Raw genomic sequence first — 13914 nt, forward strand, 5'->3', positions numbered from 1 at the left:
TACCATCGAGAACTAAAGGGCTATTAGGGGTACTCTTTACACAAAAATCACACAGGGCACAAAGCAATGAGCATCGTAGTATAATTACAACAACTATATTTCTGGATGGACTTGGAAATTGTGCCCAGAGAGATAACACAAAAACAATTTGAGAACAGGTATAATCGCATGTAAGGAAAACAGGAGAGCAAATCCCTGTTCTTGGGTATATACATGGGGAGGAAAGAGAAGAGGTACAATCAGCTTCCTCACTAGGCCTCTCCTCTGATCCCACCAGAGAAGGTGAGATGTCTGCTCCTTCCGGGGAAGTCCCAGGGACCATCAGTTCTTTCAAAGCATTTTCCATGCTTTAAAGTGAGCACCTCTGAGACAGAGACCGGGTCCCAAAACCTGTGTAGCTTCAGACACTAACACTGTTAGTCACACAGTCACATAGTACCAGCTCAATAAACATTTGATGATGGCAGTAATGTTAACAGTATCACAAGCAAAAGAAAGCCCAGGAATATGCACACTGAGCATTATGGACTTGAAAATTACGGGACCACAACATTACAGGGCTTTAACAGCAGAAGCCACAGTGTAAAAAATTTAAGTATGACATTTAACAGTGAAACACTGAATACCTTTTTCCCAAGATTGGGAATAAGGAAAAGATGTCCATTTCTACCATTTTTAGTTAGCGCTGTACCAAAAGTTCTAGCTTGTTCATTCAGGCCAGAAAAAGAAATTTTAAAAGGTATAAAGATGGGAAAGGAAGAAGTAAAACTGTCATTATTCACAGACATCAGTCATGGTTAGATGTCAATGACGCAAACACACACAATTTCCAAACTAGCAATTGAATTTAGGAGGTTTGCTGGGTATCAGGTCAGTATACAAACAGCAATTTTATGTCTGTATATTATCAAGTGAACAACAAAATAAAATTTGAAAAACTACACAGGAGCATAAAAAAATCCAATAATCTAATAAAAATCTAATACATCTAATGAAATATGCACAAAACCTCTAAATTACAAAACACTGCTGAGAGAAATTAAGTGGAGCGGTTCATGGATGGAAAGATTCAATATTATTAAAATGTCTATTCCTCCACAAACTGAAAAACAGGTTCAGTGAAGTCCCAGTCAAAATCTAACAGACTTTTATAATAATAAAATGACAAGTGATTCTAAAATTTATATGAAAATGCCAAGGACCCATAATATCCAAAGCAATTAAAAAACAAGACTGAAGTTGGAAGACTTAGTTATCAGACTTCAAGCCTTATTACGAAGCTACAGTGCTCAAGACAGTGTATACTTGACATAAGGACAGACAACTAGAACAGTGGAACAGAAGACACTCGTACCTTGGTGGTCAACTGATCTTTGAATCAAGACACCAACTCAGCTCAATGGGAAAAGAACAGTCTTGTCAACAAATGGTTCTAGATAGACATATGAGAAGAGCAAAAGTAAACCTCCACAGTTACCTCCTTTCATACACAAAGAAATTAGAGACCGTTTATCAATCTACATGTAAAACATAAAACCCTAAAGCTTCTTGATGTAATAAACATAGGTAAGTATCTATCTTCCCAATATTGGATAAGCAAAGATTTCTTAGATAACACACAGTAAAGCACTAACCATTTAAAACTTTTGATAAAATGGACTTAAAATTAAACTTCTTTCTTTTCTTTTTTTAGTTTTTTGAGAGAGCCTCGCTCTGTCGCCCTGCTATAAAAGGCACTGGCGTCATCATAGCTCACCACAACCTCCAACTCCCGGGCTCAAGCAATCCTCCTGCCTCAGCCTCCTGAGTAGCTTGGACTGTGGGTGTGAGCCACTACACTTAGCCAATTTATCAATTTTTGGTACAGAAAGAGGTCTCATTCTTGCTCAGGCTGGTCTTGAACTCCTGACCTCAAGTGATCCTCCCACCTCGGCCTCCCAGAGTGCTGGGATTACAGGTGTGAGCCACTGTGCTGGGGCAAATTTCTTTTTTAACTGACAATATCAAATAATGGTAAGAAATATGGAGCAGCTGGAACCCTCATGTGTTGTTGCTGCAACTATAAAATGGCACAGCCACTTTGGAAAAACAGCTAAGCAGTTTCTTACAGAGTAAAACATGCATCTACCCTATGACCCAACAATCCTATTCCTGGGTATTACCCAAGAGACATGAAACTGCATGGACTTGAAAATTACAAGATCACAAAATTACAGGGCTTTAACAGCAGAAGCCACAGTGTAATTCTCCTTGAAAATTATATTTCCTCTAGTCTGTTTCATACATCTCTTTGAGAGAAGAGTTTTTCATGTCAATATGTGCAAACTGAAAAGCCTGAGAGCAAAAGCCCCAGGGATATTTTGTGTATGTCCACAAAATGATTTGTACAAGGTTTATTATAGCAACTTTATTCATAACAGCCAGTAACTAGAAACAACCCAAATCTTAACAACACTTAAAATCTATGCTTTTTAAAAAAAATTTTTAGAAATGGGGTCTCACTCTGTCACCCAAGCTAGAGTGCAGCGGCACTATCACAGCTCACAGCAACCTCAAACTCACAGGCTCCAGTGATCCTCCCACCTCAGCTTCCCGAGTAGCTGGGATTACAGGCTCACACCACCACGCCCCACTAATTTTTTAAAATTTTTTTGTAGAGACAGGATCTCACTCCGTGACCCAGGCTAGTCTCAAACTCCTAGCCTCAAGTGATCCTCCTACCTCAGCCTCCCAAAGTCCTGGGATTATAGGCCTGAGCCAGCCCACCCAGGCCAAGATCTATGCATTTTATTAGATGTATATTTGGGCTAATTTTAAGAAGAATTTTAAGAATAAAGAGTAAAGATAAAAGAGTGACAGAGTACTCTTCTCCCTCTTCCACTTTTTGTTCTCCCTAAACTGGAAGCGGAAGAGAGGGAGTAAGAAGGATCTGAGAGGGGTGGGTCAGTGTGTGCTAGAGAAGGAGACAGAGGGCAGTCACAGACAAAGGAAAAGCATGAAGAGAGGGGGAGGAGGAGGGAATGTAAGGACATGACTGGAGAATTCACATCCCAGAGAAGGCAGAGGGACTGGGGAAGACAGAATGCAGAGGTTAGTAATGGAAAGGAGGACTTCGTAAAGGATGGGGAAAGGATGGAGAAGAGAAGAAATGAAGGAGTGGGGGTGCTCTCTAGAAGTAGCTTTATTCTCTAACCGGTTGGATCCAGGGGCTTGTCATAAAGCTGTCTGTGACTCCTTCCTCTCCCTTACCCCCACAGTCAATCAACTGCCACTGATTCTTAGGTGTCTTTCAATTCCTTTGAGCCATTCAGCAGGAAATGTACTGTATGGGAAGCCTTAAGTTACTACTGTGCAACAGCTATAATACTTGTCTGACATAATAAGAGAACAACAGGCAAAGGACTAGAATCTTTCTTTTGAATGATGTATGTATTGTGTCAACGTTGATTAACTTTTAAAGAAAGGAACATGCACTAGCCCGTCTGTTTCCTTTGCTCTTTAAATGTCTTGTTTTGTTACTTTTAACAAATAACTATGCATTTGAACTTTTATTTACTTATCCTTAAAATGAAGCCCTCATAGATATAATAAACAGTAGAATCCCGACATTAGTCAGACATTCTAAATATGTACATATTCTAAAAATGTATTGTCTAGGTTGGTTTACTCACCTATTGGCAGAACTTAACGTTTAAGAAATGACTCAATAAAGGAGCTAATTTGCCTCATATGGAGTAGTAAATTATTCTTACCAGAGGTAGGGAGAAAAATTATCTTCCATGTCACATGAAAAAGTTCTGATTGTTGTCTTAGACTTTCTTTTCTCTTTATATTTGAGTACTCTTTTTGAACATTACATGATTTCATCCTCATTTCAAATAATTTAATGCCTAAATAACCATGTCTCTTGAAAGAGGAGAATTCTGTTACAACAATAGTTAGAATGTTTTCACCAGGGTGAATCAAGTATTTCCCTTGCTACTGTATACTTCTTTTTTCTCATTCAGCAAAGACATCACTTCCAAGATAACTGACATAACCTATTTTTGTTAGCCCTAACTTTAACACTGTGCTTTTTAAAAATCCGAAATTCCTGAAAACAAATTCTATGAATCAGTTTTATCAGCCTTTCCTGGGATTTGGATTTGGATTTCAATATATATTGGAAAGGAAAGAAGAGACAATGTGAGCTCAGAAATGTCCTTCTAATCAGGCAGTCCTACAAAACACGCGGTAATCAGCCCAGCTCGTCCCCTCGGCAGAACAAGCTGCTGACAGCAAGCGATTAGTGCTCTGAAACAATTCCAAGAGGCTTGTCAATGCAAACTGCCGGCCAGCTACGAGGAATGTCAAATCTCTCTGATACGGTATTTTTAGAGATCCCATCAGAGTCAACACAGGTTTACTATAAAATGCAAGAAAGCATTTCTGACGAGGGGCTGCTGCCAGTGCAGAAGCATATTTAGGCCTGCTTCCAAGCGTGAGATGGCATCAACCCACTGAATGAGACACTCGCTCAGATAATATCTTGCAGCAGAAGCAGCATCTCCTCACCCATAGGGTGTTGCTAACGATACAGACAACAGTTCCACTTTCTAGCTACAGTGATAGATTTAATTCCTCAGTTACTCTGGGAGAGAGGGGAAAGAAATGCTCCCCCTCCCTTAATTCTCCCTGCAAATTATATTTCCTCTAGTCTGGGTCATATATCTCTCCAAAAGAAGAGTTTTTCATATCAATATGTGCAAACTGAAAAGCCCGAGGGCAGAAAGGCAGATCACAAAGCAAGAATCAGTATTCTATATAAAAGCTCAACAAAGCTACGAGTCCATCTGTCAGAGAAATAGTCCTCTCTCTGAATAAGAAGTTAGATGGAGACTGTCTGAGATTACTCTCCAATTACAAAGGCCAGTTAGTTTTCATGTAGCCAGGAACTTCCAATAGAAATCTAACACCATATAGAAAAGCCAGTAAGTAACTCTTCCATTTGTAAATATTATGAAATGCCAACAACTCATTTTAATGCAATATATTCCACATTTGTTCAATGTGCAAATATTCTAGATTTCCTTTGCAAAACGGTCCAAGCAGGTAATAGCCAGCCTAATGAAAAAATAGCTATTCCCTGGAAGCAGTACTGTCAAAAGCAGTGGGTTCTCACACAGAGGTCACAAACTGAGCAGAGAATATTGACATCAGGCCACTCAGGCAGAGAATAATAGTAATGGCAATGCCTTCTCCCATGTAGATACTTTATAGCTTATGAGAGAGTAGCTTTGTATTCATTATCTGGTTTTGGGAAAATGGACCAAGGAGAAGGAAGCACTGCAGAGACCTTGAACAGGGTGTGCACTGAAGTCCTCTAAACAGACCACGTGGCGTTATAAAGATCATAGGAAGAACAATGGGGCCTTCTGATCTTGGAAGAAAAAAGTAACAAAGTTGAAATGATTGCATCTTCTCTTGTGCTGAAAACCAGCTGAGAAACAGTAACTAGGAAGCTATTTTGTAGACTACTGTGTTCTCCCGGATTTGAAAGCAACACTGCAAGACTGCAGTTAGTGATATGCACGCTCAGTAAAAACAGGACTAAGTCTGAAAAACGAAGACCATAACTATTTAAGAAACCAGATTCTCTTTCTTTCTTCTTTTTGGTCACTTGCCAAGCACTGAAACTTACAGAAATGGCCCTATTTTGCCCTTTTTGTACCCAGAAAAATGAGAAAACATACACACAAACTCCAAAAAGCACCATAACCCTGACCCCATCTTAAAATTAGGCAGAAAGTAAGCTTGATCATGAAGCTTAGAGACCTGGCAATAGGGCAGAAAGATGTGAAGATATGAAGTAGCAAACCAGAGATGGCATCAGAGAAATACTCGAGTCCAGATGCCATCCTGCCAGACTTCACAGATTCAACCACCTTCCTTGCAAAGGATGATGGCCCTATATACCAATTAAAAGGATTACTTCTAAAGCAATTATTCCAAGCTGTGTTTCAATACCACCTCTAGAGGATTCCAAGAATCAAAGGATGTGGCAAAATTTCAGAACAAAATTTTAACTCATCTAGTTTAGGAGTGGAAAAATGTAAGAATAGTTGAAAATTAATTCACTGGGAACTAGACAACTCATCAACTTAAAACCTGAAGAGAAAATAACTTCTCACTCCTCTTGAGAAAAAGGGTGATCTTAATGTATAATAGTTGAGAAGAAGAGTAGATTAAAAATAAAGTGTTCAGCTTATTTCCTAGCCTCCTCACAGAATTAATGAAGGAGGAATTCATCTGGTAGAAAATTAGAAAGGCTATTTTAAGGAGAGAGTGAGCCTTTTTCCCCCCCTGCAGTTAATAAGTTAGCAAATCAGTCAAACTTTCTATTAAATGATTATCTACTAAAAACAAACACTGACAAGTTAGCTATTACTCAGACAAGATCCTCAGACCTTGATCAGAAAATGGCAGTTACCTGGTGTGATTTAGGACAACACAAAAGCAGTTAAAGGAGCAATTGTAGATTTTTTTTTAATCTTTTAGACTACAAATTCCTTACCTGAACTCTTTTCTGTCTAATTTTCTTCTCAGATCTGGTCCACCATTTCATTCTTTGCCTGAATTTGATTTTACTCCCATCTTCCACTTACCAGAAAGTCAAAGTTCTCTCTCATCAAAAAAGAAGGGGCTAAGCATGGTGGCTCATGCCTGTAATCCTGGCACTTTGAGAAGCTGAGACAGGAGGATCCCCTGAGGCCACGAGTTGGAGACCAGCCTGGGCTACAGCAAGACCCCTGTCTCTAAAAAAAAAAAAAAAAAATAGGCAGGCATGGTGGCACATGCCTATAGCCTCAGCTACTCAGGAGGCTGAGGCAGGAGGATCGCTTAAGCCCAGGAATTGGAGTGGAGGCTGCAGTGAGCTCTTGCCTGGGCAACAAAGCAAGACTCTATCTCAAAAAAAAAAGGTGGGTTGGGAGGAAATGGAGATGGAGATGGGGGGGAGGGAACCCACTCTAAAGGAATGAGAACGAGGAATGGGAGACCAACTGAAAACACCTTATCTAAATCCTTTTTAAAAAGATCACACTACAATCTCATACAAAACAAAAACCCATCAATCTGTGCATAGAATCGGTAAGCTGCTGATAAAGAGAGATCCTGTTGTAACTTGTTATGAGTACAGATAGCAAATGAACACATAGGGAGGGTCCTTTATTTACGTCACTACTATTAGGGCTGAGAATAGTTAACTGAAATAAATCTAACAAGTGCTGTGCAAGGAAGCCACACAAACACACAACCTCAACAGTGTGTATAAAAAGATAAGCATTCAGAACTATCAAATATGATCATACAAAACCTAAATGCCCCATAAAAAATAGCAAACAGGAAAATACAATTACTACTTATGAATATTGTTAAACAAATAAAAATGTGTGTTCTTCAACCATTTAAATGCTAAACTCTCAATTTGATGCTTAAAACTAAGAACACATTGTAATATTAGTGAATCACAATTTGAGCATTTTCCAACAATATGTTATAAAATAATTTAGAATGTGGCAATATTTGCCTAATACAATTTATTTATTTTAAAAGATGAGGTCTCACAATGTCACCCAGGCTGGTCTCAAACTCCTGGCTAAGTGATCCTCCCGCCTCAGCCTCCTTAGTAGCTGGAACTACAGGCACAAGCCACAAGAACTGGCTTTATACGATTTAAATCAGTCTCTCAGTGGAGGGGACTGCAGGAGTGAGATCCAGCAAGCTGTTGTTGTGTAACTGAAGAATCTTCAAAGACAGTGCTCTGTTCTTGCTAACATTAACAGCTGCTGAAACACATTCTTTTAAAAATCATTTTCTTCCAGGGGTGGAGTTTCCCAAAGAATTCCAGGCTAAAATCTAAATGGATGCAGCTCGAAAACTGAGTGATACCACAAAATGCAGACTTCCTTTAAAACAACGTTTACACTCTTTACTTGGAAGAGAGGGCAGAGGACAAAGCTCTCATCATTGCTCTGTTTATACCATGATGGCTTCAGGACAAGAAACTGTGGGGACCATTACTGGCTGAAGTGCATCACTGCTCACAGAGAATGCTTCTCTTAAGCACAGACACTTAAAAGAAACCCAATGCAACTGAAGAGGGCTGTGGTATACTAAGTTATTCTGATCATCAGAGAAGGAAACCAGCAAACAAATGTTCAGAAACCATCAAAACAGCACAAAGGACAAATACTTTCAAGAAGATGTCTGTTGCTTACATGAACCTTTGCAGTGTAATGATTTGAAAACCAGACAATACCCCAAGTTACTGTAAATTGAAGGATGAGAGAATGCCAGTGGGATGATCAGAGAGATCTGAGTTAGTGAAAGAATTAGCAGAATTCCATAGCTTTGCAATGTAGTGTTAAGTTACATGAAGCTGTTCTAGAGACAGAGGGAGGTAGCAAAGAGAAGAAGAGGCACATCAGTTAGAATGTGGGAGGGGACGAATACAGTAAACTAAAAGTAATTTTTAAAAATCCAGGAGGGGCCTGGCATGGTGGCTCACGCCTGTAATCCCAGCACTTTGGGAGGCTGAGGCAAGAGGATCGCTCAAGCCCAGGAGTCTGAGACCAGCCTGGGTAACACTGTGAGACTCTGTCTCTACAAAAAATAAAAAAATTAGCAGGGCATGGTGGCACACACCTGTAATCCCAGTTACTCAGAAGGTTAAGGCAGAAGTATTGCTTGAGCCCAGGAGTTTGAGGTTACAGTGAGCTATGATGAGGCTACTGCACTCTAGCCCAGGCAACAGAGTGAGACTCTGTCTCAAAAAAAAAAATTCAGGAGGGACTCTGACATTCAGTTTTCCCTTGCTCATTACCACACGCAGCCTTTGACGACTTGACTTTTCTATGCTTCTATCAGCAGAGCAGGAAGCATTTCTTTTAAAAGTATGTTATTCTCCTACTCTTTCTATATAGCAGTTCATTTTATATGATCACTTCTCTTAGAAATCAAAAATTCATGCTCACAGAGAAAAACATGCCCTGCACAAGAAAACCTCTCCCTAAAACTCAACGGAAACGAAAGTTAACCAGAAGAGGCCAGTGCCCAGCTTCTCCTTCAAGCGGCTCTTTCCTTTATCACTATGACAAAATGATCACCACCAGCAGAAATAAATACTTGCAGTTAGAAGTTAAGTTTAACACATACCATATATAGATATTTAAGAGTGTCTGGCTGCCCTCACCTCCAACCAGTGCCTTATTCCTCCCTGGTGTGGGTTTTCCCTCCTCCTTTCATGCTGTGCTCTGCATTCACTGAGAACACGTCGTTATTAGCCAATGTCAATAATGGCCACTTCTGGGTGGTGAAATTATAGATGGTTTTCATTTTTGTCTTTATCTGCATTTCCTACATTTTTTCACAAGTATGTACTATTTTTATAACAGTTATTTTTTAAAGTTGCTGAGAACAGAGTGTTAAATGAGATTTTCTTGATGCTCTGAACAAATACAACTGAATGGATGTTATTCCAAATGATCGTCAAAATACAATTAAAGGATCAAATTATAGTAATAATGAATGCTGGGCCTTGGTCTAAATCTTTACAACCAGCAGACTCCATACATGTGCAGAGTGGCTGGCTGGATACTGGTTTCTCTGCCTTTGAATCGAGGCCACTAGGTAGTAATAATACAATGGGGATATCATCAAATTTTAGGGATGGGGCCAAATATTCAGACAGAAATAGAGACAGATGGTCTCTCTGCACATACTCTGTTTTGTAGAGCTTTCCAGATTACAGAGGGGACTTAACTCCACAGACCAGACTAATTCTATTTAATTGGTTTAAGGAAGAAACTTATTTTAAAATAAATGAGGGTGGGAAGCTTTCATTGGGGATTAGCATTCATTCAGAAAATTGAGAAGGCATCTGCTACTGGAAGGAATAAAATATAATCAAACATAAAACTCCTTTAGATATTTTTCCACCCATTAAGAACTTTGGAGTTCTTGACTGAGGTCTTAGATTACTGCATCCTCTAAAAGATACTCACTGCCATGGAAAAAATAATTTACTCAAAGTAATTTAGAAGCCAAAAACTATTATTAAATTCCTGTTCAAGGTGAACTTTTAACACCCCTCTGTTTAGGTGTTGGCTAATAACCCAATTATTCACGCCACATACAAAACCAAGGGTAACAAGGTTGGGTGATTTGTTTTTGGTACTGAAGCATCGTCTGGTCTCTTGGCTCCTAACAGCAAAAAGAAACTAAGTAAAAGGCTAATGGGGTACTAATCAAGTCCTTTCTTGGTGAACTGGTGCTCTTTATAAATAAACATAGCCTAAATTTCTAAAATGAGGGTCTTTGTGATTTATATTAGGGAAAAGGTCTGAACTACCCACCTAATAAGGAATTTTTTAAAAAAGAGTATTTACAGACAAGAAATATTTTACTGATCAGTTTCTTAGAAACTCACTCTAAAATCTTTCAGTTTAACTCAGCAGATATGCAAACGATAATTTTGTACTTTGAACATGTGATTTTCAGCAACTCCAAAATGAAAGTGACATGGTCTAACAAACAGCAATGCCCTAGACTAACAAAAACAACCTAACTCACACGCATGTGCATCTATACCCACAGACACAAAACAGCAGTTAGGCCTATGAAACACAAAATTACACAGTGAGCTGTGGCTTTCTTCCCCTTATTGCCAAAAGATGCATTCCTCTGAGATGCCCACTCACATGTATTCTAACATGAAAATAAAGATTTATCCAAATATTAAGAATCAACTCACACTACAAGTTGAAAATCTAGTCTTTTTGCTACTGAATGGATAAATCTGCTTGTCCTTTTCTCTTTAGAGCAGACACAGTAAGATAATGAGCACTGGGAAAGATCCTTAATACCCCATCAGAAAAAAACGAAAAGAAAAGAACAAATGAAAAGTTACTCTCTATCTAGGGAAAGTCTTGATTTTATCTCTAAGTGACTTAAAAATGTCTTCACCTTTACAATATTATATTAAAGTTTTGATATAAATTGAAAGAAAGAAAGAAAACTTTTGATTTTTTAAATAGATTGAAACATCATCAACTTACTCCCCCCCCAACTCCATGTTCTGCCATTCGCAACACACACTAGGCACAGGGCCTGGGCGGAGGCATACATGGGGTGGTTTACTCTGCCTCCCATTCCATAGTCGGGGTTAGAGCACAGCCCGTGGTGAGCACGAGGAAGCCAACTGATGATTGAGCAAACACAAAAACATGACTTTGTCCCACTTCATTGACAAGTGCCTAATAGGCCTCCATAAGTCTGCTGACCCACTATTTTGAGAAAAGGGAGAAAACACATCAAATTTCCATTCCAAAGATGAGAGAAATTAACTTGTGGGACTAGTGAGAAGGAAGCAAAAGAGACACAATATAAGCTTCCAGGATTTCCCCCTGCCTCAGTTGTGCTGTGGGGGGGGGGTGTCAAAGCAGCGGCCCAGGCAGCAAGACAGCCCCACATTGCCCTTCCAGAAGGGTCGGACCGGGGCTAGGAGCAGGAGCTGGAAGACAGGCCACGGATGGCGTCTTCCTCACAAGGGAAAAGGTACAAAGCATGGAGGAAGCTCCTAAGACAGACCCGTGAAATCAGAACTGCTTACAAATGTCAAATATTCCAGTGCTTTTCACTCTGTCAGGAAGAGAGTTATTTTCACAAATGCATACTGACCCTCTGTAGTACTTTCAAAGAACAAGTCTCCTTTTCTAATTCCCTCAATCACAGAATAAAGGGTAGGCAACATCTAGTAGCATTCCGGATAATTTGTGCCAATTTAGATGATTCATGTATTGCTTTCCCAGACTAAATGGTCTATGGCCAGTGCTTTCAAGTCAACAAGGGTGCGGAGAGCAGGACCTAATTACAGAGCTGAGTCACTGTCTAGAAGCTCCCGCAGCCCAGGGGGCTAGCCCCCACAGGGCAGCATTTCATTTTGAGGCATAAAAACAACCCAAGTCTACAAGTCCTTTTATATATAACATAATAATAGTAAGAAGAAGACACCGTCCCACAAAACACAAAAATAAGAGTAATAGTTCACTGAATTGATTTTTCAAAAACTTAAGATTCAATTTCAACAAAAGATGTTACTGTTTTCTTTCCTGTAACATAGACATACTATGCATGAATTAAGGGGGGAAAGATCTTTTAAGTCTACTTTTTTTTCCAAATGCTAAACATTTAAGCAAAATTGATACCATCAAAAAAAAAAAAAAAAAGAACCAGAAATTCTCTTCATTGTCATAAATCTTTCTCTGATACTTTATCAGTCATCAGGTCCCCAAGTTGAAAGGATTAATGATTTCTGAGTAGAACTGACCATTCAGTTCCATGGAGGCAACATTCCGAGCAAGAACAAAGGGAAATATGAATCCTCCAACAGTAAAAGAATTAGTTTTTTGAATGTAGAAGTTAAAAGACTTAAGATATGGTTCAGACGAAGAAAATACAGGGCTGAGAGCTGTAGCTCACACCTATAATCCCAGCAGCTTGGGAGGTCAAGGTGGGAGGATCTCTTGAGCCCAGGAGTTCGAGACCACCCTGAGCAACATAGTGAGACCTCAGCTCTAAAAAAATATAGAAAAATTACCCAGGCATTGTGGTAGGCACCTGTAGTCTCAGCTACTTAGAAGGCTGAGGCTGGAACCCAGAAATTTGAGGTTACAGTGAGCTATGGTGACCCCACTGCACTCTAGCCTGGGCGACAGAACAAGACCCTGTCTCAAAAAGAAACAAAAAGAACAAGGCACAAAATGGTTCTGAGACCCACTGTTGGGTCCCAAAGGAAATAAGGTGAAATAAGCACACAGCAAAGACTGCCAAGGAGGCGCCCAAGTGATCAAGGTACAGCACTGCGTCAAGGTACAACTTCAGAGTCAGCTTGTGGGAGTGGATGTCTCTTCTATAGTAGCTACTACCACCAATACAAGCAACAAAGTGACAAACTAACAAATTTATAAAGAACAGAAGTAGATTTTGTAGACATGATCGATAATTGTCACAATGCAGAAAAATGCATAGACTTATCTTAAGTTTGCCAAAAGCACGCATTCTGAACACGGGATGACTGAAGCTATTTAAATGGAACAGCAGCTAACATACTCTAAAAAGCTCATTAATGATACAAGTGATCTGAAAGTATCCTACACATTCCAAACCTGCACAGGAGTGCAGAAGCAGGCTCAGAAGACGAACTCGATGGCAGACCAAGTACCAGAGGAAAGCGCTTTGTATAATACCAGTAGATAAGATAAAAGCTGACAGCATGTTGATTCAAACTCATCAACCATTTAAAATCTAACACATTTTATTACATATCACTAGGATGCCTAATAATAGATTTTTTTGACAAGTGTCTAAAAACAAATTTATAGCCTCTTTCAGTGGTCCTGAATTTACTCTAAACTCTCTGGTGATTTTAAACAATAAATGCACATAGCATCTACACTTACCCGGAATTCAAAAGCACATAAAAATCATACAATACATATGTAGTAAAAGCACAATGAATGCATGTTAATAACAAAGACCAAAAAACCAGGATTGTGGTTTCTCTGCTGAGGGCAGAGAAAGAAAAGTGTTAGGTCCAGAGCCAAAAGGAGACACATGAAGCCTCAAGTGTAGCAAAATGCCATTTATTTGAGCATCTGGATGCAGATGGGTGGAGGCCAAAGAAAGCATCAACCACTAGGAAGGGGAAAGCCTTGGGTTTTATAAAGGGTTTTTCCAGGGGGAGTGAGCAACTGGGTCAGAACAGCCACTGTAATAAATTCTTTTTCAAACAACCAGTTTCTGGGACCCTGCATTCTTGGTCTCATCCTGCAGAGATGGGGGGCAGTAGCTTCATCCTTATCAGGGGGGACAGGA

General features: G+C 39.5%; 1 protein-coding gene and 1 non-coding gene across 9 annotated transcripts in view; both read right to left on the reverse strand.

Moving 5' to 3' along the window:
- SIPA1L1 (signal induced proliferation associated 1 like 1) overlaps positions 1 to 13914 on the reverse strand; it is a 350098-nt gene that overhangs the window by 171674 nt on the left and 164510 nt on the right. Inside the window, exon 5 of one of the 8 annotated variants that reach the window (XM_076003894.1) lies at positions 1355 to 1432. The exons of the other annotated variants lie outside the window; for them this stretch is intronic. The gene's annotated coding sequence lies outside the window, so the exon portion shown is untranslated. The remainder of the gene's footprint in view (positions 1 to 1354; positions 1433 to 13914) is intronic. 8 annotated transcript variants of the gene reach the window in all.
- Positions 11110 to 11237, reverse strand: LOC142871780 (small nucleolar RNA SNORA51). The gene has a single exon (XR_012919968.1). It is a non-coding gene; the product is annotated as a small nucleolar RNA SNORA51 (small nucleolar RNA).

The sequence above is a fragment of the Microcebus murinus genome, chromosome 6, assembly GCF_040939455.1.
Source record: "Microcebus murinus isolate Inina chromosome 6, M.murinus_Inina_mat1.0, whole genome shotgun sequence".
In the NCBI taxonomy this organism is placed as follows: domain Eukaryota; kingdom Metazoa; phylum Chordata; class Mammalia; order Primates; family Cheirogaleidae; genus Microcebus; species Microcebus murinus.